General features: G+C 29.5%; 1 long non-coding RNA gene across 1 annotated transcript; it reads right to left on the reverse strand.

Moving 5' to 3' along the window:
* Positions 1-1589: 1589 nt before the first annotated feature.
* LOC147816961 (uncharacterized) lies at positions 1590-23380 on the reverse strand. The gene is made up of 3 exons (XR_015429628.1): positions 23159-23380; positions 8512-8635; positions 1590-2411 (listed from the first exon to the last, which is right to left on the reverse strand). It is a non-coding gene; the product is annotated as an uncharacterized LOC147816961 (long non-coding RNA).
* Positions 23381-24371: the final 991 nt, after the last annotated feature.

A 24371-nucleotide genomic window follows, 5' to 3' on the forward strand; every position in this document is an offset into this window, starting at 1 on the left:
TTAGTAGTTACAAGTTTTGAAAGTTTCGTTTGGCTTATTTCTAATATTTAAGAAATGCCAAATTTTAAATTCTTCTTTTTAGTTCTTGAATTTATTAATAGTTCCAAGTTTTTTTGTTTGTTTGTTTATTTCTAACAATTAAGAAGTGCAAAATTTTGAATCTTTTGCAAATCAAGCTATTATGATAAAAGTTAAGTATCACTATTTTCAATAAGTATTTTACAATATTTCTGTATGAATGTATATCTTTCTATAAGAATACATGTATATAGGTGCAAAATCAATAGCAATCATTTACAACATTCATTTATAAAGGCAATTAAGTGAAAATAATATATTGTCCGCTATATGCCATAAATTAAAGAAAACAGTAGGTTTTTGACGGTTTTTACCGGTAAAAACACGGATTTTACCACTATCATGTCAAAAACCAGTTTTTGACGGCAAAAACACAACCCTGGTTTGCGATTGCGACTTCTTTTTTTAAAATCATTAGGCACTTCGTTTTATTAAAGAGTATAATCGTGTTTTTTAATTTTCTTTCAATATTGTCAGTTGAATATATTATCGAATATCATAATTCTTTTGTTTTTATTTTTAAGAAATTAAACCTTACTTTGTTTTTTCGTTCAGAATTCGGTAATTATTCAATTTAACTTTATTATTTATGTGAAATAATAATGATAAAAAATAGTGTTGTTTTAAAAGTGTTTTTGTTGTTGTTGTTGATTAATTTATTTAGCACTTTGTTTTAAGCATACAAATAATTTTTATCAAACTTATTTTTTAAATTTTCTTTCCATATTGTTAGGTAAATATATTGATAAATTTCAATTTTATTTATTTTTTTATCATTTATCTTTAAACTAAGAAATCTTTCGTTATTTGCGCAATCATTTTTAGAAAATATAAAATTAATATCTTCCTTAAGCAAAACATACAATCAAATTCATAAATTGATTTAAATCAATCAGAGTATGAAGTTTTGATAGAAATCAGATTTTCTGCTCCTTACAAGTAAATGAATTTCAAAAATACTATATTGCGATACATCGCTATGCAAAACTGACGATGCATCACGATATAAAATTTCTTATATCGCCCAGTCCTAGTCACTATCAACCTCAATAGGGCGGCCAGAACGTGGTTCATCTTCAATGTTGAAATTCCCACTATTAAACTTTCGAAACCAAACTTCTACCGTATTATAAGAAACAGTATTGAAACCTAAACTTTCACAGATTTTCTTGTGGCATTCAGTAACACTGTGTTTATTTCGAAACTCATAGTACATAATCGTTCTGATCTGCTTACGTGATAGCTCCATTTTAAACACTTTTTTGGTGCACAAGATGATAAAGTTTTGACAAACAAATTACACAGTTGTGTAGTTTCAACTTTCAGCTTTAAAATGTAAAAGCCCGTTTCAGAAAAGGTTAATGGCTGCTGATGGCACGGAAGTATTTCCCCGTGGCGGAAAACTTTTTACTCAACCCGATATATATATATATATATATATATATATATATATATATATATATATATATATATATATATATATATATATATATATATCATGCGAGTCTCATGCGAGTCTTTCTATATTAACTGATAAGCTTAAAACATATGTTTCTTATCAAGTTTACGATGTAGAAGTCGGTCTCTCACAAAGAGCCATAAAAAGTCAAGATGGACCAGATAAGGCAAGATAGAAGATTTTTTTCTGAAGTTAATGGGCAATAATTCGTAGATAAAGTACGCATTTAGATAGTCCCAAAAATTTCCCACCGTCAGAGTGGCGATATCCTTTTAGCGAATCAAAATCACTAAATTTTATCAATTGAATGACGTTGCATGAAGATAAGTCGATTCTTGCAACCACTCCCTTTCAGAACCTCACTTTAAAAGCTAGGGACAGGCAAAAATGCGTGTTTTTTTTCTTCATATTTCTATGGCTAAATAAATCTGGGCCAACTGCATACAGTCCCTGCAATGGGGAAACATCCTTGTACATAGCCAACGAACACTGTTTTCAATACTCAATATCACATAATAAAATGCCTTTTTATCTGTAGCCGCCTAAGTCTCTTAAATCATCTAGCCTTTAAAGGCATAACATTATATATATATATAAAAATACCGTAGGTCGTAAAAGGGAGATATATGTGATCATGGTCTTGATGATGCCTGTTTGGCAAAATGGGAGCAACCAAGATGATCGAATACATGGATCAAGACATATTGATCAGATTAGGCAGGGTTGAGTGGACACATGAGCTGCAATCATTTCGACATGATACGGACATGACGGGAATCAATCATAAAATAATTTTTAAATTATAGTTTGAAAATGTACTTATCCATTTCCGGCCCTGTCCGCAACGTCTTACAGCCAGTCTTGCCGTTCTTGTCTGAAAGACAAAAAATCAAATATAACAACAAAAATATTAACTTTGCAGAAAAAAATAACGAAATCCATTTTTATAAAGTAGGGTTTCCATTTGGGATATTTAAAACTAGGGATTAAATAAAATTTTCTGTCCTGAACTTAAATATCTAAACCGTTGAAAAAGGAATTCAGAAAAGCCTTTCGTAATTTTTTGAAATACAATAGAATAAATCGCAAACAATAAACAGAAAAATTCCGCGTCATAACGATCACTTTTAGTCCCCCCCCCCCCACGATTTTAATTAAATTTGGAGGATTTGAACACACATTATAAAATAATTCGGATAATTAAGCTTGAAAATTGTGAACAATAAACTTGTGAAAAATTGAAGTTATCAACAAAAAGGACAAACTTGTAAAAGTTAATGCTACTTTTTTCTAGAGATGTACTGATGGTCACTAAAATTTTGATGGGTCTGGATTACCTGTTACATTGAATCTTCCACCCTCCCAGGTAATCGGCAAAGATTTTATCTGCTACCCATGCGATTCCGGGTAACCAGGCAAATTCGGATTTATCATCTCGTAAGTTCCGGTTACTCAGCCGGGTATTAAAACATTTATGCAAAACAATATAAAAATCGTATAATTTTCTATTGAGCCAATATTTTACAGGATATCCCAGCTAAAAATAAACTCCAGAAAATCTACAAAAAAAAATGCAGTTTGAAGACTGTGGTGATTCGGCCAACTCCGCTACAGAATTTTTGAAATCGTAAAACACTGCAAAATTACTGCAGTTTGTAAACTGCAGTAATTTTGTAGTTGTACCAACTTTAAAATTTTTACTGTAAGTTTACAAAATGCCTGCCATCTATCGTGAGTGATCGAAAAATTTTCGTTAAAAAATTTTTTTTGTTAGAAAATGTTTCTGTTAAAAAAATTCCCTTTGAAAAAAAGTTTTTGATAAAAAAAAAATTTTTTTAAATTTTATCTATTCTCTATTTTATTCTCTAATTAGGGAGTATAGTACTTGCGAAATTTTTCGTTGTGAATATGTCGATACATTATAGCCTGGGATTCGAACCAACACCTCCTAGATAAGAGCAGGCCTCAACACGGGTTACCATAAATATCCTTTAGTAGTCCAAACGTAATAACATATTTCGTATTTTCAACCACTGCGCAGCCTAGTACCCTTAACGAAATGACATCTTTCTTATTTTTCATCTACTGCGCAGTTAAATTCGTGTGGTCGGACTGCTAAATTCATCCGTACTGAGGCCTTCCTTCTTCTAGGAGGTGTTGTTCGAACTCCCATCACGCCTGGCGTGAAGTTGACCGATTAGCCCTCTCGGCTATAGCCCTGTGTCAACACGGCTGCAACGAACTAAATAATTTCATGAGCTAGGTCTTGTTGCCAAGGATAAAGTTTCTGTTTGTTAAACCATAAAACACAGTTAATAAATTCTCTCAAGGATAACAGTTTGAATAGCGTCATTTTATGGTTATTTAATTGCTTTGATTGTATTCGGTAGAATAACAATTAAATGAATTATTACTTAAGAGTGTTTTTCATGAAAAATTCCTAACAGTGTAGATTTGTTCCCCCCCCCCTAAGTTTTGTTAATTTTCTTTTAAGTTTAATTTTTAAAAGCAAGGAGTTCTAAACGAATTTTTGAAATAGACAGTTTTATAAATCTTATGCTCATTTAGGTTCAATTGAAAATACTGTGAGCTATTTCTTTTTCAAACAAAATTATTTGTTGAAGTGAAACTTCTAATGCGACTTCCAACAAGGTTGCGTTAAGCGTTTAACGCTACCATGGAGGGGGTATGAAAGCACTGTTGCGTTTAACGTTCAACGCTCCTGGGGAGGGGGAATAGAAAGAGACAGAGACAGAGTGAATGCGTGGCACTCAAACGCATGCGCGTAGTATACCTGTTACAGGTCAGCGCGAGAGTTAGCAACGAGTAGCGTCCGATATTCCAACACAAGAGAGAGAGAGAGAGAGAGAAAGAAAGGTAGAAAGTAGGAGAGAGAAAGAGAGTGAGTCGGTAGATCACATGCGCGTGGTATTCTTGCTATGCAGCGAAGTAAACAGTGTGAGCGTCGTGAAATTAGCTGAAATACGTACTTGTTGTTCTATTTTATTGTTCTATTTTAATTTATAATATTCATTATTTCATTTACTTGTTTTTTTTTAGTTTGATTTGATACACATATAATTTAATAGGGTAGTATTTTTTATTTTCAAATTTAGTGGATAACAATTGTAAAAAATGAGTGAAAACAATCCCACGGACAATGCGACGGATTTAAGGTTGTGTCAAGGTACGTCACTTGTGAATATCAATTGATTGTTAGGCTTTCTCTTTTGAAATTAAATTATGATGCATTCACATACATTATTAATGCAAATACATTTTCCAGGGTGAGACGATGAGGCAACCACAAGCACTTCCACTGGTTCAAGAGGTCCACGAGGGAAAAATGCACAATATTACCGGGATTACAGAGCACGGAAGCGAGAGGAACAGGAAAAAGAGTCGTTGAATAGAACTAGTGATCCTTCTACGGCTGCTGATTCTTCTACAATTAACGTCGCAGGCTCAGTAACATCGTAGAAATAATAATCTCAATAACAATCGCTAATAATCTCAATCTTTTAGCTGTCCCGATCGGTCGACGAAATGCTACAATCTATCTTGCAAAGACAAAGAAGTATCTCAGCTAAGAGAAATCATTTTCCACCAGCCTGTGGATTGACGATTCATAAGTCGCAAGGGGGAACTTTCAATGAGGTTGTTTATTATTATGAAAAAAATTCAATCCCAACAGCTGGTTTACGTTGGCCATGTCGAGAGCGGTTTCAATTGAGGGCTTGTGTATCATCCCAGTCAACAAACATAAGAAATTTTACCATGGGAACGGGAGTAACGACCGCTCGTGGGTCGCTTAGCGGAATGAGATGATGAAATTGCGTCAAAATCCACTTTCCACCTTGGATGAAGAACTATGTAAATTTATCAACTGGAAAAGAAACTTATCAATCGTAGTCAATTGTCAAAGTGTTCGTGCACAAGGCCAATGATTTGACGGATAGAGTTTTTGAAAAATCGAACATTTTAGTGTTATCAGAAACGTTTATGGGCGATAATGAACCTCCTGTTCTCATACCAAATTTTGATTTCATTGTAAGATTTCAACGTAACGAAATTCGGAATGCAGGGGTTGCTATCTATCACAATCAGAAAAATAGATGTCATATTGTGACTCCACATTTAGATATAAAAGCTCCTTACTCAGGTAACCCTCATGTGACAATTTCAACGTCAAAAAGAATTGGAGACATATGTGCTATAGAGTGCATAGTCAACCACAGCGAAAATAATCCGAAGAAATTGATTCTAATTGTCATTTATATTTCACCAAATGCAGCCATGAGGGATATTAAATTATTTATTGCAAAATCTTTATTGCCACTATCCACTGCAGGTTCACAAGCTCTGGCAGACGGTGAAGAAATTTATTATTGTAAGCGGCCTGTGGTCCTTGCAGGAGATTTTAATGTGAATTTCTCGTTACCTGAAGCTGAAACATTATTAACTTTCCTTAAAGACAAATTTGGATTGGAAATGATAAGTGGTAGGAATGATCCAACAACCAAAGGGGGAACTACCATTGATGCAGTTTTTGCAAGAAATATTGAAAAAATAGAACTCAAACATTTCGTATCTTACTTTAGTTATCATAATCCTATTGTAAATGTTATAGATTTGGATATTTCTTCACTCGAAAATGATAATTAAAAGATGCGATCAATTGTGAATTGTAAGCAATGTTAATAAAGTTTGTCTAAAAGAAACAATATGATTTCACTAAAAATTAATTTCCACCCCTTCCTATTTTCATTTCCACATTACGAAGTTTCACTTCTTCCGCGCGGAGGGACTGCACGCACTATTTTTTTTTTCAATTTATAAAGCTTTATTTTCAAGCAATAAAAAAGGTATATTGTTTTAAGGGTCAAATTAATAAACTTTTGGTTAGAAGCTAAAAAATCTGGATTAAATATCCATTTTCAAATTCAATTCTGTAAACTCTTTTGATATAAATTTGTTTAAAATCCAAATTGAAGTATTGTTTTGATTCGACAAAATATGCATAATTTTTGTTTAGCAATAATCCTAGCTTTGTATGAATTCGAGACAAAAAAAATATCTAATTAACATTAACTACTTGCCTTTACTTTAATATTGTTTTTACCATAAACTTTGCGCAAACATAGTGTTCTTAAGTCAATAAGAAACAAATAATAAAAATTAATAAAAATAAAATTAGTGATAAAATTACTAAAATACAGAAATATTTAAATACTTAATTTTAGGCATATTTTAAACCAATTAAATTGTGTCAAAATCTTACATAAAAGTTTTTGACACTTCTAAATTATAAATAATTACAATTAAATCAAGTATGTATTTTATGAATTTCAACTTGTTTGAATATAGACAGTGTTCGTTATTTCCGTTATCAATATGCATGTTTAGAATTTTTACCTAATTATAAGAAATTAATAGATAATCAAAAAAAAAAAGAAAGGGGAAAAAAAAGACATATGCATTATAAAAAGTTGATATACCAACCAGGAAAGCAAAATTGAAGATATCAAACTCTTTCAATTTTACATCAATACAAAGTAACTGCAGTTTTTTTGCAGATTCAGAAGTATACTTCTGAAACAATGACTGCATAATTACTTCAAATTTACCGCAGAATAACCACGGATTTAAAGTTTCAGTTTTTCGTAAGTTTATGATTTTAAAGTGACCTACCTCACTTAAACTACAGTAATTTTGTGGACAATAGCTAAAAGTTTTTTCGAAATAAATTACTGATAAATTACTTCCCATTAGCTGCAAAATAACTGTAGTGTTTTTAGAGCTAAGATTGTACTACAGAAAATCTGGAGTTAACTCTAAAAAAACTACAAAATTACTTTAGTTCTGTAGAAAAACTGCAGTTTATTTTTAGCTGGGATAGCTCAAAGGAAAGCTATTTTCCACTTATATAAATAAAAACGAATGTTTTTTTTAATTCTTTTAAACTAACATGAAATTAAAGTTTATGAGAAAAAAGTATTGAAAAACACAAGGTATTTTATTTACTTCACATTAGAGCTCTGCACAATGGGCAACAGATAACGGTCTGGGAAACATCCCTGAAGAGGATCCTAAGATTTGCTATCCTAATTTGAAACTTCTGCAGAGGGGATGGCTCCTTCGCTTTGGTAGCCCGATGACCTGCGCGTGAAGTCGAGCATTTTATGGTAGAACAGCTTAACGAGAACCGATATCGTGCACTCTCGGTCCCTACGCTGGTTGATCAAAATGGTCACCCACCCACGACCAGTAAGGGTTGACTTCGGTGTTCTATTGCAAACCGTGTCTTTACAATCAGTCCACTGCGGGACTAAAAAACACAAGATTAAGCGAGTTAGTAATAGTAATTAAGGGTTATAAAGTTAGAGAGAGAAAAAAAATATAGTACTGGAACATTCTTAAAACGCAAGATACTTTTCATTTTTTAACTTTTATTTTGAAATATTACTTTTTTTAGAAAAAATGGGCTGAAAAAAAGGCAAATTTGACAAATAGGGTAAAAAAAATTATAATATTTAGACTTAGATTAAAAAATCTATATAGGAATATTTTTAATTAGAAAAGACCGAGCAGTGATGGTTCAGGGGATAGAGCGACCACACCTATCACAGAGCTGATGTAAAATATCCTCAGTGGTAGACGGATCATGGGTTAGAGTCCCCTTGCCGTCAGGCCTACCGTTGGAGTTTTTCGTAGTCTTCCACTCCTTGAAAGGCAAATGCGACTTAGTTCTATCAGAAACTCCTCCACAAAGGAAAATTTCTCCCAATATTTGATCCAGGAGTTCTCTTGTCTTCCGTATTGGGAACAAAATTACAAGTCTGCGGAGTTAAACATTAGAAGTCGTTAACCCAAAAATTGGGTGAGACAAAACAAAATATAAAAAATGAGATCAAATAAAAATAAAATTAAAAAAAGACCACAATAACGATTAATAAATCAATACGAGTACTTACAGTGCCCAGTGAACTAATCCCAGATATCATTGATAGTTCAATCAGGGTTCAATGGCCCCTTTTGAGAGGAGCCCCTGCTAGTTCCATCAGGCCCCACACCGAGTTCCAACAAAGGCGTTAATTTCTAAAAAAATAATAATAAATAAATATAAAAATAAAGCATCGTTACAATTGAAACGTAAGATATCAGTGATTACTTAATCCGTGATAAAACTGACTCAAAATATAAGGGAATATACAAGTCATTTAAAGGGCGAAGGGTTTCTAAATAAACTACATATATGGAAATATATAAGAAGAAGAAGACCTAAAACAACGGTGGCTTGATTCTGTGGAATCATATTTTAGAGTGATTGGCAGTCCAGAGTCAAAGAAAAAGTTGCCCGGGCAAAATCCTCAAGTATAGGCGTTGACCCACTCTGGGCTGTCGTTATATTCGTAAAAACATAAATAGACATAATCTGCTACATCCCTGTAATCCGGAAACAGTTATAAAATCATTCTTGTTCAACGACTGTTATAAAACAGTTCCAGCTAAAATTTTAGTCCTCTAGTTCGTCAAAGATAGGTTTGAAAGTTTTCAGGATTCCAGCCAAATACATACAAAAGCGTGTATGCCAAATGCATGTAGCAAACAATACTTTAAGTTAAACAGTTGTCTAATCAGCATACCTTTCTTTTATAAGTATAAAGTATTTTTTAAAGTCAACGCAAACGTATAAGAACTATATAGAATAAATGACATGTATTTCTCATGAACATAAAGATAAGATTGTATAGGAGAAAACAATTTTTTTAAAGTGCATATAAATTTTGACATCTTTAATTTCAAGCTAAGCTTGGATTCTAACCCAACTCAAAATATAACTTATAAAAAAACTTTTTTCTTTGCTAATTTTATTTCTTCTTTCTGTGAAATCTTTTTTCATTTATTGTTTTCCGAATTGTTTAAAGAGTAAAAAAAATATCGTAGATTACTTGAGTACAGTCGGCAAAAAAAAAAAGATATCACCCTGAATAACTTTCGTTCTAATGATCGGATTTTCACGAACTAAGTGTTAATCTTAATGGTTCCTGGGGGTGACCTCAAATATGCTAATTAATTAGTGCTAACTATTAATTAAGTTACGAAATCAGACACAAAAACGTACTTTCTCTGAATAAACATATATTTTTTCTTACATATTTGGATTCTTAACCTTCAAAATATAGGGGGTAGCCGCAATCTGGGAAATATGGTTCCCATAGTTTGGTCAGGAGAGCGATCCAAAGTTCGTACCCCTTAATGTTAATTTCACTTTTTACGTTTTTAGTCATATTTTAAAAACTAATAAAGCAATTCGAAGAAAATTTCACCCAGTCATAAAACTCATTTACCCAAAGATAATTTCACGAAAAAAATAATTTTTAATAATTGTTAATTATTTTTTATTATTTAATTAAATTAAGGATGAAAAATTTTTGAATTATAAGGTATGAATTTTTTTATACCATATTAATCTACATATTTTTCGATTGAAAAATCTAAAGTTTCAACTGTTTTTATTTATTAGAAGCTGAGAAAAATTAAAATTAATTATTTTTAAAAAAATAATTTGGCGACAATGAAGAAATGATTAAATGGAGCGATTAATATTAAAATGTGATAAACTTGCGAGGAACTTGACTTCGCGCGCTTAGCATAAAATTTCATTCATATTTTTTTCGCTAATAATCGTTTGCTTATCTTTTCATTTTTATTTTTTTAAGCTATAAAATACGATGTTTCTTCTTTAGTCGTCTAAAATTCTATTTGCAATTTAGTAAAGAAATTTGAATAAAACATTTTATTGAATAAAATACATTTTATTCAGAGAATGTGGAGTTTTATAAAAGCATGCTTCTGATAGAATATGATTATACAACAGATTGTGCTTCTTTAATGTGATTATTTTTTATTTTTTTTTCTCAATAACTGATAAAATTTCAATAATATACATACGAATGAATAAATTTGGAATAAAATATTCATCAATTTCTTGAATATATATTTTATAAATATTAATAAAAATACGCAGTCAACATTTTTAAGCATCTCTCACAACATCGCAAATTTCTCAAAATCTTATAGGGTAAACTAACCAGTGAAGGAATACTTAAGCTTAGCTTGTCTTTAAAAAAAAAATCATAAAAATTTCAAAATTTGTAATTTTAGCTAAATGACGTATTTGTTATTAAATGCATGTCGACATATTTGTTATTAAATGCAAATTATGTAAAAAAAATTTAGATAACTTACATAATATTGTTTTAAGCTTTTGGTGGTTTAAATAATAAGTAGTAAGATAACCAAGTGAAGGAACAGTTCTTAAATTGAATAAACACTAAATTTTCCAGTGAATGAACACTTAATTTTGAGAATGTTTGATGCTCGTTAGGAATCCTTAGGCCACACAGATATCTGTCGCCCTGTAGATGCCTGAATTGACTGATGTTAACACAGGCGGGCATTAGGAAAAAAAAATCTTTTAAGTTTTCGTGCCCCCATTTCAGTATCTTAAGGGCCTTACGAGCTATATATATATATCTGATATCTGAGATATATATATATATCTGATATATATATAACAAAAATAATCATAGTAGCAGTATTTGGTGGTAAATGTAGCTTATCGTAATTGAAGAATATGCTGTGCGACATTTTATGGTGAATTCGCGAACGTAAGTTTCAGAATGTATCGAAACATGTGGATGCTATTTGCTAATCATCTTTATCCAAAGGAAACCATGTAACGTTAATATCTAGCAAAATGAAGCAATTTTTTAAACAACGAATCATACAATATGCAACATATTATTTCAATATCTTATTCTTAAACATAACATATTTCAATGTTTTTAAAATGCCACTAAACATTCAGCAATTCATTGAGTTATAGAAAAAAGAAATCGTAAATTACAGAAAACCTTGTGAATGTGCATTAGAATTATTATACAATCTACATTTTATTTTTCATGCACTTTTTTTTTCTTCAAACTTTCATGCCTAGAAGACTCGATTAAAGCTGTAAAAATCATTATCCCTAAAATTTTGTATATAGCTATTATAAGTTATGTTAATTTGATTTTAGTATGAAATCCTCGAATAAACATAGCAAAAATAGCATAATCTAAATAATATCAGATAAAAAGTTCATGTATTTAAATTCTGAAAACTTATAAATCGATTCAAATTTTCTTTTCAAAAGAGATTAAAATAATTTTTTATTTTATTTATTTATTTATTTTTTTTGCTTTTTGGACATAAATGAACTTAAAAATTGTCTATTGCCTAGAAACTTCGAGGTGTTTTCTATTAACTATTAATTAAACCTCTCAGAGCAATCACAAAACATTATTTCAATTTTTTTACAGTCAGAAATTGGTTGCCTAGCAACCTAGTAAAATTAAGCGTTTCTCTTTTGAATCAGTCAAGGGTTATCTTAAAATATTTATTTGCGCAGGCGACTTTTTTTGGCGGTTTTCTGGACTATCGCCAAATATATAAACCTTTATTGCAACCCAATTTACGACCCAATTGTTTTAAAATTTTGTCTACCCCCCCTAATTCAAGTGTCTAGATTCCAAATATGTAAAAAAAAATATATGTTTATTCAGAGAAAGTACGTTTTTGTGTCTGATTTCGTAACTTAATTAATAGTTAGCACTAATTAATTAGCATATTTGAGGTCACCCCCAGGAACCATTAAGATTGACACTTAGTTCGTGAAAATCGGATCATTAGAACGAAAGTTATTCAGGGTGATATCTTTTTTTTTTTGCGGACTGTACAACAAAATTTCATAACTCTTGGATATTAATTGAAAAAATTAGTTTTTAAACAGATTAAACTGTATGCTACAGTTTCTGATCCTTAATTAAAACAATACAAAACGAAAACATCATTCAAATGATGAAATTCTCTTTTATTCACAACTCAAGAAACAGTTCATGGAATCTCTGTGATTCCATACCTTAAAAATAAACTCCACAACTTAATGCGTAGCAAAAAAATTAAAATGAAAAAAAGAATTCCAAATATATCTATTTGGAGTTAAGTAAAGTTAAATACATGGAAGGTAAATAAAATCTCAGTTATGCAAAGCTATAATTTTTGATTGATTAGAATGCAAAAAGTAATAAGTGATAAAAGAAACTTCTACTTTTTTACCTAGAAATTTTTGTCATTAAAATTTTGTTAAGAAAATCGTGATTTAAATTGCCTGAATTCCATGAATTTTTTAAAAATGAAAAAAAGAGCTGAATCACGAGTAAAAATAGCAAAACATGGCACATCAACCTGAGAATGCACTTTTGAATCTAACAGCTTTCAAAGGAAAAAGTAATTTCATCATTGTTTCATAAAATTGAAATACTCCTGGCTATAATTTATTTTAAAGGAAAGTTTGAATCATATTCTTTATTGTTTTCCATATTTTTTTTTCTTTTCTACGTTTACTTACAAAGTGAAAAAATCTAATAAAAGAAAATACAATACTTACGTTATATAAAATAAATTGCTAGATCGTAATATTAATTTTATAGTATTCAATAAAAAAAACTTATAGCTAAGATTGCCTAAATTTTAAACTTATGTAACAGTTGGTACTATTAATGTAGAACAAACATTAAAATTCATGCTTCAAAAAAAAAAGAAACTGAAAGCAAAAATATTTTAAAACTAAAGTTTAATTACGTATTCTTATATTATTTTATAATCGTCGTTAAACAGCCGATAATTTGACAGGAAGAACAATTTATTGCTTTTTAAGGTGATCGGGTCAGAAATTACTATGTAATACGTGTTCAACGTATTGCATTCGATTAGTTGCACATTTTTGCAAAACTGTTGCGTGGTTAGTTCAATCAGAATAACTGTGAATTAAAATTTCAAGTAAACACCTAAAATTTCAGATTGGCATTTTTATGTAAAAAAAAAAGCGACAAAAGCTAAATGTTTTGATAAGTAGCTTCTATTTGATTTTGATAGCTTTACTTCATTTCTAACTAACTGATAGTTCTTCCCCAGAAAAATGTCGAAACAATCAAGACAACACACGTTCTTTGAAGAAACAATATTAATTATAAGGATAATTATAAGAATTATAATACTTATAATTCTTATATATGCTTATAATTATAGGAATAATCATAAGAATTATAGAAATAATAATAATTAGACGAAATATGTTTGCGGAAAATGTTCAATTGAAACACAGTACAGTCCTAAAAAAAAGAATCACCCTGAATAACTTTCGTTCTAATGATCGAATTTTCACGAGCTAAAGTCAATCTTAATGGTTCCTGGGGGTGACCTCAAATATGCTAATTTATATTAGTGGTAACTATTAATTAAGTTACGAAATCAGACACAAAAACGTACTTGGATTTTTAACCTTCAAAATATAGGGGCTAGCCGCAATCTGGGAAACATGGTCCCCATAGTTTGGTGAGAAGAGCGATCCAAAGTTCGGACCCCTTAATGTTGATTTCACATTTTGTGTTTTAAGTCATATTTTCAAAACTAATTAAGCAATTCAAAATAAATTCAACCCACTTATAAAACTCTTTTACCCAAAGATAATTTCACATAAAAAAAATTTTTTAATAATTATTATTTTTTATCATTTAATTTAATTGGAGATGAAAACATTTTTGAATTATGAGGTGCGGATTTTGTAATGCCATATTAATCTACATCTTTTTCTATTGAGATTCAACTTTCTTAACATCTTAAGATTCAACTATTTTATATTCAGTTGAAGCTGAGAAAATTAAAATTTATTATTTTTAAAAAATTAATTTGGCGACAATGAAGATATATTTAAATGGGGCGATTAATACTAAAATGTGGTTATCTTATGAGGAACTTGCCTTACACGCGGGTAGGGTAAAATTTCATTCATATTTTTTTCGCTAGTAACCGATTGCTGATCTTTTTTTATTTATTTTTGAATTCTAAAATACGATGTTTCTTTATTAGTCGTCTAAAATTTTATTCGCAATTTAGTAAAGAAATTTGAATAAAACATTTTATTCAACGAATGACTAGTTTTATAAAAGCATGCTTCTGATAGAATATGATTATACATCAGATTGCGCTTATATTTTTATGTGATTATATTTCATCTTTTAGCCTCTTTTTTCAATAATTGATACAGTTTCAATAATATACATACGTATGCATAGATTTGGAATAATATCTAATATCTATAATTCTCCTACGTGCCTCCCAAATTTTGGCTGTATTTCTTTTCCACCGGTGGCTACGTTTGCTTTGTTTTGTTTACGTTACTATTTCTCTTACACGGCGAATCGACCAATGATTGCCGCTAAAAATGTCACATGCCAAATCTAGTTGAGGTGGCTCACCATATAGAGCTTTTAAAAACGGAAACTGAAGTAACCAGAGAGCATCAGCTGCGGCAATCTCATACTATTAAGCTAGGCAGAAGTGAGTAGTCTTTGCCGATAGATCTCTATTTTAGTATTTTGTCGAAAGCGCTTTTTTTCACGAATTTATATATTACGAATTTATTGGACGATTTTTGATTAATATCACGACTTATACTATAGCACATTTCTAATAGGTTAAACGAATTACATGTCATTTATTTGAATTCAAATTTATTTTAATGACTTAGTATTTACTAAAAAGATGTAATTTTTTTTAAAAAAGAAGTTTTTATATGGATTTGAATGATTGTTTTGAATTCTTAGAATTTTGTGCATTTGCAATGTACCTAAGTTAGTAGCGAGCGAAGCATATAAGATTGCGTAGCAATTTTCGGGGGTTGGCGAGCGTTAGCGAGCAGGCAGGCAGCCCACTAGTATTTTTCAATTTCTTCAATATACATTTTATAATTATTAATACGATTACGTAGTACACGTTTTTAAGCATCTTAAAATTTTTCAATATCTTATATATCGTCTTAGTCTTAAAATAAATTTTTTAATCACCTTTGCATGTTTCGCATAACTGTTTTACCAACTATTTAATTAAGTTTTAACATTTTAAAAAATCATATTCTTTACCACGCATATTAATTTTTCATTGATATACTAATAAATTTTTTTAACACTTTAATTTAGGTTTTCATTAAAATTAAAGTTCCTTTTTAAATTATTGTCAAGTTTAGATTCAAAGAAAACTTGCCTGCTAGTTAAGAATAAAATCTTGTTAAGAGATTAAAAACATTCTGCCGTTTAAATTTATTTGATGCAAAACAGCTGACCATTTACTAAGTATACTATTTTTTCGAAAAATAAAGATAAATCGTTGATTTTTTTTTCTGGTGACTTCAACATAGATTATCTAAAATAGTTCTGATGTTTTATAAGTCACTACCAATGGTATAAATATACCGAACAAGAAAGTTGTCGAATATGTAGCCAAAATTTTTAAGCGCGTTAAAATATCTCAGTATCTTTAATGTAGTACTAACATCTTAATTGTGAAATTAAGTTCTTAATTTCCCAGCCGCGTGTGATTCGCAGAACTATCCAACTAATTATTTCTTTTTCATTATACCTTTTACTTTTTCTTTATGCTACCACGTATATATTTTCCTTGATAATATGCTACCGCACAAATACAGGGTGTTTATAAAGTCCCGGACCCATTTTGATTTTTAATAACTCATACAATAATAAAGATAGATTAAAATTAATAACATAATCAAAATGGGTCCGGGACTTTATAAACACCCTGTATTTTCCCTGATAATATACTAAACTATTTTGTTTAATTTTTATTACTACTTAAAGGTTTTCTTTAAATTATTACTCGTAGTAAGTAATTGCTAAGTGTTTTTATATCAGAACTGTAGCCAGTTAGCTGATAAGATTTTAAAAACAATTTCTATGTTAAAATTAGTCAGTGCAAAACGTCTGACTGATCGTTGTAAGGAAGTGCACACCTTTCTTTAAGATTGAACAAACAAATTATTTACTTTATTGTTTCTTATTTGTTTGGTTTGTAAAAAGTATAAATACATAATAGTGCAACTTCGAAAACCACTACTGTTTGCTTTGTTTTTTAAGCAAACAAATTTGAACTGCAATTTTGTTTTTGACGTTTAAACTTATATATTACGCAGGTAATTTTAGGAAAGTTGCTCTTTTAAAAAAATATGTTGAAAAATATTTACTTCTGTTGAAATTATTTATCAACTTTAGCACGATTCCCAAGATATTATTATAGCATAATTTGTTATTAGGAAAATGCCTTATTTTGTTAAACAGCGAATATTAAATATTGAAATTTGCAAAAAGATTCTGAAAGCATGCCAATTTTAGAATCCTCATCTGATTTTTTTTAAGAAATGCAATAAGAAATACGCGATTTCCAAACTTATTTTGATTAAAAAAAATAATAACAAATACGCGGAGAGAAGGTTAGTATACTTTTTACAGAAACTGTGAAAACCAATTTTTCCCCCATATATTTTGTCATAAGAGGATAAGAGTAACATTGCTCCAAGAAACCTACTCAATAAATTTCATTTTTTCCAAAGTTGAAATTCCAAAGTCTGATTGGATAAAACATATTATTCCCTGAAAATTAAAACGAGTAAATTTTTTAATTATTATTATTTATCTAAGCTTATTCCATTCATTTAATGATAGTGGTGAAGGATATGCGATGAAAGTTTACTATAAATGCATTAAATCATATAGCTTGAATAATTTATTTTAGACAAATTATTTAATGCTTTTAAGCAAAATAAGGGTGTGAAAATAAACTCGTACGAAATACCCCTAAAGTCTATCCTAAAATATATGTAGAATAAACTTTGGACTCGATAAATAAAAAAGTAGCTTTTTAAACAATTTCAAAACAAATTCAAAAATAAATAAAAAATACGCCATTGATTTTTTTAGAAATTGGTGACCAATTATTATTTTTTTAATCTAAGAACCAAGGCCTATTTACATAAAACGCCTTAATATCGAGTGAAGTAATTTAATATACTGTGTTACTAAATTAATAATCCCAAGAAACTGAATCGAAAAGATAAAAACTTAATTGATATAAAAATTAATTGATGATAATAAAAATAGACATGTTTTGAGAGTCCAATAACTAAAGTCACAAGTTATTCACACCCGACGAGTCTTGAGAATGGGCGCTTATATTTGAACTCTTGAAACATGTCAACTTTTATTTCCCTCTCCATATATTTTGAAACTAGTGAAGTTTTTCTTTCATCAATTATACTGTTTTAAATTTGGGTCTTAATCATTATTTTGATAAGGATTTTATGCATTTTAATATTTTAACAGTATTCAGGTGGTCTCCAAAAATGTAAGATTAACCGTAGCATCCATATTGTAACTATAAAAGTTATCTTTAACTTCAAAATTAAAATTTTGAGATCAGATATTTTGAGTAAAAGAAATTGAATATTTTATCTTACAAGCTAATTAAGTTACTTTGAAGTACTCATAAACATCAATAATTAAGTCTCTATTTTTTTTAAATGTTGCAAATTTCAAATAAGATAACAATTCTTAAATATGGAATATTGACATTTACACAAAAACACAACAGGGAATAACATGTTATTAAAATGTATTATAAGGATTAAGCTATCCCAAAGTGATTCTTAATCAGTACTTATAGTAGTGCAACATAATTTCACCCAGATTTTTTTTAAGAAGTAAAATAATAAACACACAATTACACACTTTTGCTATCTTATGAAACCATGTTAGTCTGATATTCCAGAATAGAAGTTAGGTTGGTATGAGTGTTTGCAAAATTTGAAAATTAAAGATTTCAACCTATATATATTTTTTTTCTTTAATTAAAAATTTCATTAACTGTCTCATTGTTGCTGTTGTTTTGCATGGAGGCATCTGTGCGGAATGATTTATGGTGATTTTCTTTACTAGGGTCCAGGTAATCAAAAATTCATTAAGTGACAGAGATATTTTTATAATAAAATGAACATAGTAATAAATAAATTCATCTAATATATTTTTTTAATTTTACAATAGCTATTATATTGAGCACAAATAGTTTTTCTCTTAAGAAAGTAAGCTATTTTATTCAATGCAATAGGGTGAATCCAAATAGTTACTCATGAATGTTTTGTTTTAACAAAACATAAATAAATTCAGAAATTTTATTTAAAAGAAAAAAAATCCATTGATTTCAACAATGCAATTGTCGAATATTTTAAAGTATTTTAATTTTTATTAAATAAGTGTCCAACTGAACTAAAAATAAATTCATGAAATTCAAAATAAGAATAATTGAGCATTCATATATAATATGACAATAATATTTTCCTTCATTAAAATGAAGTGAATTTTCATAGATGCAGTAAAAAAAAAAAAAATAATAACTTTTATCTTCGTGAATATAATATACTGCCACGATAGTATAAACCTTAATACAATGTATCATGTATGCAAAAATTCAGGTTAGAATCCTGATCATGGGCTTGCTATAACATTAATTCAGATGCTGATAGGGTTAAAAAAAATATATAAAATGACTTTATCTTGAATTTAATACTAGATAGCTGTGATAGTATAATTGTTAATACATTGTGTCACACAAAAATTCTGGTTAGAATCCTGATCACATGTTTTCTACAACACATTTCGCAGGTGGAAAAAGTTAAATTAAAAAAAAAAGCATTTTTAGATAATTTTGCCTTTGAAATAAAAGAGATGATTTTACCTCTTGAAATATAAGAGATGATAATTTTGCCCCTTATAGAAAAAAAGGATGACTAAACCTAGGTAAGTAAAATAACAGTCTGATCAACTGTTTACTTAGAGCTAAAATAAAAGCTCATATTTTTTTAAATGCTCAGTATGTGTTTAATAATAAACTAAAGGATTTTATTGACACTTATAATTATTTGATAGTAATAAACATTTTATTAACTTATAATAAGAAATATAGAATATGATATGATAAATTGCACTTATATGTTTAAATATTTTAGATTGTATAGGTATATCAATGTGGAAGAATATTAATGACAATAAGAAAAATATTTGGTAAATGAAATGATTTTGCAAATTATGTTGTTTGTTGCTGATAAAGTTTTCTCAAATTCGAGAGAAATTAGAATATCTTGTCCAGGTGATGACAATGCTCAGCTAATTTTACATCAACATAAGATTTAATAACATGAGTATTGAAAATATATTTTTGAAGTATAACTATATGTCATAAATTTTTTTCTAATAGTTTTACTTTGATATTTAACTATACATAGGTGTATATTATATTATACGTTCCATGGATATATTATGTTTCAGTGCATAACATTATTTTGTAACATGGGGGAGATCCATTACTTTAGTAAAAAAAAATAATAAAAAAAATATTACACATTTTTTTTCTGTGTCCAGCGGGGATATAATTGATACCACAATTGGCATTACATATTTATTTCCTATCTTTTAAAATATCTTTCATTACTTAAGCTTTTTTTATTAATAGAATTTCATTTAAAATAAATCAAAGACTTAATCTTTTAAAACGAACATAAAATATTTATTTCTTCTTGCATAGATCAATATAACTGATACTTTTTATTTCATTACTAATGCAGACTTATTAATCTTTTGTCCGCCTAATCTAAAACAAAAATCTATTTATAACTTTTCATTCTATATTCTAACCGCAAAAATGCTGCATGGTTGTAATAATTCTCGTAAATTTCTTGTCGACTCGTGATCGCCAAGGTTTAAACCCAATATTGATATGCTGGTTGGCTTTGTTTATTATATTTTGATAATTCGCCAATTTTGGATCCATGCTTCAGTGTCCGTTGGGAACCGGTACTTTTTAATTTGGCTTTCAATTTGGCAGGTCGTGGGGTCTTCCATGGCCTGTCCTTATTAATATTACTATGCAAAATTTATACAACTCAAAGCCTTATGGAAAATATTTTGTATCTCGAGCTCTGCAACTATATTAAATAAAGGCTTAATATGATCCGGTTTTCATTTTCAAGTGTTATTTTCATCTGTTTTCATCACAATCTTCAATTTCTCAATATTCTTCAACTAGTCCAACCACACTGGAAATAATTCCTTCTCCATAGTATTTCAATATGTTATTCTTAAACATAGCATATTTCACTGTTTTTAAAATACCACTTAACATTCAACAATTCCTTCAGTTATAGAAAAAAGAAATATCGTAAATTATATAAAACTTTGTGATTCTGCATTAGAATGACTACACAATCTACATTTTATTTTTCAGGCACTTTTTTTGTTTCTTCAAACTTTCTTGCCTAGAAGACTCGATTAAAACAGTAAAAATAATTATCCCTAAAATTTTGTATTTAGTTATAATAACTTATGTAAACTTGATATTAGTGAGAAATCCTAGTATAAATAAAGTAAGAACAACATAAAAAACCCAAATAATGTCAGATAAAAAGTTCATGTATTCAAATTCTAAAACTTAAAAAATCATAAATAATTTATACATCTATTCAAATTTTCTTTTCAAAGATGATAAAGAGGGAAATAAATCTTTGCTTTTTGGACAGAAATCAGCTTAAAAATTTTCTATTGCCTAGAAGCGTCGAGATATTTTCTATTAACTATAAGTAATTAAACCTCTCAGAGCAATCACAGAACATTATTTCATCACAAAACATTAAAATTGGTTGCTTAGCAACCGAGTAAAATTAAGTATTCCACTCTTGCATCATGGGTTATATTAAAATATTCATTTGCGGTGGCGACTTTACTTGGCTGTTTTCAGGGACTATCGCCAAACATATAAATCTTTATTGCGACCCAATTTACGATCCAAATTTTTCGAAATTTCGCCCCCTATTTTAAGGGTTAGGATTCCAAATATGTAATATATATTTATTCAGAGAAAGTACGTTTTTGTGTCCTTTTTCGTAACTAAATTAATAGTTAGCACTAATTAATTAGCATATTTGAGGTCACCCCCAGAAACCATTAAGATTGACACTTAATTCGTGAAAATCCAGTGTAATTCGTTTTTTTTTTTTTTTTTTTTTTTTTTTTTTTTTTTTAGGATTGTACACGTAAAAAATGCGTTCAGCAATGAATTAAAAATTCTTATTCTTTGTGTTCGTAATGCATAAAAATTGGCAATATACAATTTTGTTTAATTATAATGAATTTTTTTTAGTTTATTTTCTTACTCACATTCATCAAAAAGTAATAAAAATCACAATATATAATAATAATGCCATTTTTACACTTAGATTTAAAACCTATCTTCCAATATTTTTAATTAAAAAAATTCAAAATAAAAAGTAATATTTTTAAAAACCACGTTTTAGTAGTGGAGAATAATAATTAAGAAAAAAATTGAAAAACGAAAAACGTGGGGCGCATGAAATACATAACAGTAATGTTATATTAGTGTGTGTATGTGTGCTCTTGAGAATATGTGTATGTATATCAGTAATTGTATCTGAATGTGGATGTGGAATATGCTTTTGTATATGCATATGTATGTGGATGTATATGGGGCCGTTCAAAAAGTACGTACACAAAAATGGAGAAATTTTAAACCCCTCCCCCCCCTTCGTACATTACCGTACATAAGGTCTTACGTACTCCCCCTTAGAGTACGTACATTTTATTAGTCTACCCCCCTTTTTCATAAAAATTAAAATAATTATGTTTTAAATAAAATTAAATATTTACTTAAGGAGGGTGTAGGATAAAGTCAAATTTAAATTTGGTGTATGTTTATAAAGTACGTACTTTGTATAATACCTCCCCCCCTCCCCATCGTACAAAACCGTACATAATAGCAAATCCCCTTCCCCCCCTTCGGGATGTACGTACTTTTTGAACGGCCCCTATGTGGCTGTGCATGTGTATGAGTAAGAAAATGTGTATATGTACTGTTATGTATTTCATGCGCCCCACGTTTTTCATTTTTCAATTTTTTTCTTAATTATTATTCTCCACTACTAAAACGTGGTTTTTAAAAATATTACTTTTTATTTTGAATTTTTTTATTTTGAATTTTTTTACTTTAAACTATGATTTTTTTAATTTTTATTTAATATTTTTAAAAAATTATTATTTACACTACAAAAAACGTGGTTTTTAAAAATATATATTTTTATTTAGATTATTTTTCTTAGTCAAGACTACTACAAGACCACTACTAAAGTAATAGAACTTTTATTTTAAATTAGGGATACAAAAATCTTTATAGAAAAACAATACCTTTACGACTTTCAATAGTTTTATGCTGATGACAACCAAAACAATCTGGAAATGAATGAGGAAAAACTGGATCCTACCACGTGATTTTTCAGCCAATAAAAATACTCCGACAACAAAAATCTTTTCACCTGACACATAATAATTTGAAATAATGGAATCAGCAACAAAAGACAATCTCGAAAATAATTTTTTTTTTAAATTTAAATTTTATTTTACTTTGCATGTCTTTTTTCTCTTCATTTTCATGCATTGTCATCCAATTCTGAACTGTGTGCTAAATTTGAAGTTTGTAGCTAGTCGGGAAGTTAGTTTATAATCGATTACAAAATTCCACCCGGACAGACATACACGAAGGCAAGTTTATATAAACGTTGTAAAAAAAGGCAACAATTATAATTAATAAATCAATACGAGTACTTACAAGCAGTGCCCAGCATACTTCGTAGCAAGTTCAATCTGGTGCCGAAGTTCGGTTTTACCAAGTGACATGACAAGTTCAATCCGACGGTATGACAAATTCCATCCGATGGCTTGACAAGTTCCATCAGACGGCCTGGCTAGTTACATAAAGCGCCATGGCGAGTTCTTTAGGACGCTACACCAAGTTCCGTCAAGGCACACAGCTAGTTGCAGCCAAGGGTTTTTAACTCCTACAAAAATATCAAAACGTTTTCACAATTGAAACATAAGATATCAGTGATTATTTAATATTTGATTAAGCCAAACTCAAAATATCCTACAGTAAGGAAAATGACACTTTAAGTTTTTGATATTTCTATTTTAATTTTTCAAGAAATACTTAGATGATTACTTTGAAACTTTAGAAGTGCTCATGCGATTTTTTTTATTGATTTTTTTCTAATTGTCGCTGAACAGCAGACTGGAATTTTCAGTTTACGTCAACCAATGTTCAGCTCCATAGCCTTGCAATTTTGAGCCCAATCCAGAGGACAAGGGAACTCCTGGATCAAGTATCGGAAGAAATTTGACTTTGTGATGGAAGTAACCTACATTTGCGTTACATGGAGAGGAAAACAACGAAAACCTCCCACGGTTAGCCTAACAGCAAGGGGACTTTAACCCTTGATCCGTCTACCTCTGAGGATATTTTACGTCAGCACTGTGGTCGGTGCAAGCCAGATGCGGAATTTGTATCGACCAGCCCTCCCTGGGATTCGAACCGGGTTCAAATCATTTAAAGGCAAAAGCTCTATCCCTTGAGCCATCACAGCTCATTAGGAACTGCTGGTGGAATGACAAAGCTTCTATCATTTTTTCTGATCGCTAAAAGCAGCATTTATCGTCAATCGAAATTTAGACAAACTTTCCGACTAGCCAGAACACACAAATCTCAACTTGAGTTTTGTGCAAAAAAAATACAATACGTGTTTTAAATAGCTTCCTGAAAGCGATAAATAAATATCACTACAATTATATTGCCAAAAAAATTTATTGCCAAACAAAATTGCGACCACTTTTCATCTAGCTAGAGTATTCAAATTTCAATGTGTTCGAGGAAGAATTTTTGCCTGGAAAAATTTTGTCTTCGTGGAGCACTTTGGGAGACAACTAACCCGCATTTGAGTTACATGGAGCGGAAAACCACGAAAGTCTCCCATGATTAGCCTAACTGC

This window comes from Parasteatoda tepidariorum, chromosome 1, assembly GCF_982258835.1.
Source record: "Parasteatoda tepidariorum strain Cologne lab strain chromosome 1, Ptep-v5.0, whole genome shotgun sequence".
Taxonomy (NCBI): domain Eukaryota; kingdom Metazoa; phylum Arthropoda; class Arachnida; order Araneae; family Theridiidae; genus Parasteatoda; species Parasteatoda tepidariorum.